Genomic DNA, 4,104 nt, shown 5'->3' on the forward strand with positions numbered 1-4,104 from the left:
AAGAAAATGGGAAAAATACTTTAAAAATCATTAAAAAAAACACATATGTAAACAACATATGCATTTAACATACACTGTAAAAAGTTAAAACATTGAATCAATTAACAAAACCTTGTGTAATTTAATACATTTAGAGACAATAGTTTTTATCAAATTAAACTTTTAAGCCAAATAATCAATTCAAATGTTTGATTTGATGAAAATTAATCATTTTACATGTAACAACTTATAGAGCTTTTGTTAAATGATCCAATGTTTCATTTTTTTTAGTGTAGTAAAATAAATAAATACATTCAATCCCCCAAAAATTGTATTTCAGTTCTCTGCAGAACAATATAAGATCTTTCTTCATACCAGCTATTCCACAACACTTATGGACGGCACTGGACAACAATTAATATTATTGTTAGTAACTTTTTAACCCAGATTAGCTGCAGATTTGCAGCTAAATGCTAACTACCTATTACCACCCCATATAATGATAAATAATAATATCATTTTTTTCTGTTACTAAAACTTAACTTGTCTCTCAGAGGGTTTAAGTGTACTTTTAGTGTTATTTATCTTCTATCTGCTGTTCTATTCTATTCTATTCTATTCCATTCCATTCCATTCTATTCTATTCCTTAAGTTACACTGTAAAAAATAAAGCAAAGGACCAAATATTAGTTTTTACCAAATTGAATTTTTATGTCGAGTAAACCATCAACTCAAAATTTTTATTTGATCAAAAACTAATCATTTTAATGGAACAATTGACATAATTTTTGTTGATTGATCCAATTTTTCTCTTTTTTTAGTGTTCATAGCTATGTGAATATATATAAAGTGGTTTATAACCATGGAATTCATGCAACGGTTTGCAGTAGATGTTTGGACCAAAGTTTAAGCACCAATTTGTTTTGTTTTAACCCCTTATCACCTGAATTTAATTCCAGGCATATATGAAGAAAAAAGGAATATTTTGCTTTCAAGTTGATGTAACTTTGAAGCTGAAGTGGTTTGTTGTATATTTGCACCAATAGGCTTCAATGGGTTGATAACAAATATTGATATTGAGATAATATATTGAAACTTTGGATCAGAGTTGTGCATAAAGAGACAAAATCTTATATTAGACATATATGGTGCTACTTATCTCAGTTTCACTGATATCCTCAATCTACAATGTCCAAAAATATAAAGTAGCACAAAAAAAAGGGGAAATTTGAGAAAACGTGTCCCTAACTTGTCCTGCCAGCACGTCTTCATCCAAATCTGCTCATTTTCACCGCCAGCCCCCCAACCTCCCCTCACTTTGGTCATTCTCCACGTGGGTTTTCTTATTTTTTTTTCAAAGCTTCATTGAAAAAAAAAAAAAAAATCAAACTGACTCAGTCTGACACACAAATGTTTACAGACTGTCGCTTTTGATGGATGTGACTTTGGAAACCACACACTCCGCTCAGACTGGAGAGCCTTTGAGCTTGGTGTCGGGCTTTAGAAGTCCTCGCAGAAAAGAAGAAAAAGCTTCGCTCGGTGTTGCCGTTACTCCAAGAAACATTCGCGAGGAGAAAAAGTCAGCCTTTGCTTTCAGTGCTGTTCAGTCAACAAGAATGCCCCCCCCCTCCAAACACACACACCCCCTCTGTTCTACTTCTGATGTTTGTTGTAAACGTGTGTTTGCTCCGGCGAAACTTGCCACCTACCATAAAGAGAAGAGGGGAACAAACATTAAATATTTACCTCCGTCTCCGTGAGGTGTTGGGACTTCTCTTAGGCCGCATATCTCCTTTTGTTTCTGGAGCAGCGGGGGTCGGGGAGTGGAATTGTGGGAGAATTTCTCCCTTTTTTCCAAAGGGAGTTTAATCCCAGCATTTGTGGAAGTTCTGGAGATTGAAAAGATGAGGTAATGCCTCGGAGCATCCTCTCTGGTTGGTCACGTACAGGCTGCGAGGACTTGAATGGCTGGGGAGGGGGACCGAATGACCTTTATGTGTGAAACATGTTCACATAAAGGTCATTCTCTGTTATGCAAGGAGATTGAGTCGAATTGTTTGAGTGGGTTCCTTCACCCCTCGTCCCGCCCCTCAGGCCACACACCAAAAGAAGTTCAAACTGTCTTCCTTCCTTCCTTTTTCTTTTTACAGTAGCATCTTTTTTTACCCCTTAAAAACAGAAGGATTCAATGTTGTTAATGGATTCGATGATCCGGGGGAAGCAACATCCCATCTTAACCCAATGACCTGTGATGGTTGGCGTCAACATTCCCCAGCGGAATTCTGTAAATCCGGCTCCAGATTTGAGTTTCTGTGTGGAAAAGAAGCCGTCTTCCCTCAAGACTTGTTGGTGTTTGGATGAAACTATACATCTCAACAGCATTACTTTTAAAAATTTGAAATATTGCTCACAAAAACAACTGTAAATTAACAAAAATGCCTAAAAATACTTAAATTTAGGCTATACAAATAAAATATATTTTCAAAAAAAAAAAAATCTAAGAAAAATGTAAAACAAAACTAACCCAGAAAGGATTAGTCTCTGTTTACTATATTGCTAACACAATGCATGTTTAGTGAGGTATAAAGAGCTGTATCTGTAAGTGACACTGTTGGGATTATCTGCAATGAAAATCTAGACCCGTGCCGATACTTCTGCCTTTCCCCACCCCGCTTGTCACTCACTTTTGACCCTGAGAGATTACGCCTGTGCGATCTAAATGCAGCAGCTTGGTGAGCAGCGTGAAGCTCGGCGGGTCTGCAATAAAATGCATTTATTTATTATTATCCTAACTGCTGTTTAACTGTAGAACTTCTGTGGCACAAATTTTCTAAATTTCCAATGTCATAATTTATTTAAAAACTTGTCTCTTACTTTTACTAAATATTTTATTTTTATATTGTTTTGTCATTCAAATTTCAAAAGAAGCATTAGTGAGTTGCCTCAAATTAATATAGAAGTAAAGTTGGGGTGTCACATTTCACTTTTTTCCCGCTCTTTCTCCTGATCGGTTGCCCTTTTGTTTCTTTAAAGCTAGCTTTAGCTTCATTCTAAACCCAATGGAGACAAAAATTAAAAGTATAAAACGACAGATGCAGAGGAAGAATTTGATGGTTCAGAGCCTGATGTCTCTTGGTTTTTATCCTCAAGCTCTGAGAGGGAATTTGAAATAATCTTAGGTGTCCAGTAGCAAATAAATATGACAAAAATATTACATTTCCATTAGCTGAAACACTCATCTGCTAATTTTCAAGATATGAAGCCTACAGGAGGAGTATCTATTATCGTTATTATTTTTAGGATAATGTTAGCTAGTGCTGGTTTTATATGTCAGTTAATGCAGGAGCCTCCAAATAATTAAAAATGATAAATATTCCATGAAAGGCTGTAAAGTTTTGGTCACAGTTGAACAACATGAAACTTCAGCAGAACCTACAGTGTCAACCACAAGAGCCCTCAGCCTGTCATTGGATAAAAAAAGAAAAAGATGGCCCAGCGTGGACTGTGAGGTGAAAATGTCAGATCCATAAAGTCTTTACCCAAAACCACAACACTGAGGATACCGTCATCTCTTTTCTGTGTTTGGTTGATGATTCCATCAGTCTGCCCCGTTGCATTGACTGTATCTGAGAACTGGACCTAGTTAGTGTGACGTCACGCTTAGAAAATAGTTTATTTCCTGCTCACACCAAATGAAGTCAATTCAGTCGCCATTTTTCGCGACGTAATTTGTTTGTTTTGTAAGCATCTTTGAGTATCTTTTAAAAGCGCTATATAAATAAAATTGATTATTATTTATTATTAACAACAGTCGCCACCACGTTGGAGCCAGACGCCATCAATAAGCAGCGATTGGTTTGAAATCTGCCAGATAAACATTTTGAGCGTTTCACGTGGGGAGCCAGTAGGCACCACAAACGTATATATCAGTTTTCAACTTGAAAAATTGGACAAAAAAAATGACGACTAGTAAGAACATGTTACTCAGATTATTTCTCTATAGAAGTCTGTGGGATTTTGGCTCCTTGAAACCAGCAGGAACTTCCTGTTTGGAACACCATGGGGGAGGGGCCATTTACTCCAGTTCTTTTATTCAGTCATTGTTTCATGGTTTATGACTGTCGA

Source organism: Oryzias melastigma, linkage group LG12, assembly GCF_002922805.2.
Source record: "Oryzias melastigma strain HK-1 linkage group LG12, ASM292280v2, whole genome shotgun sequence".
Lineage (NCBI taxonomy): Eukaryota > Metazoa > Chordata > Actinopteri > Beloniformes > Adrianichthyidae > Oryzias > Oryzias melastigma.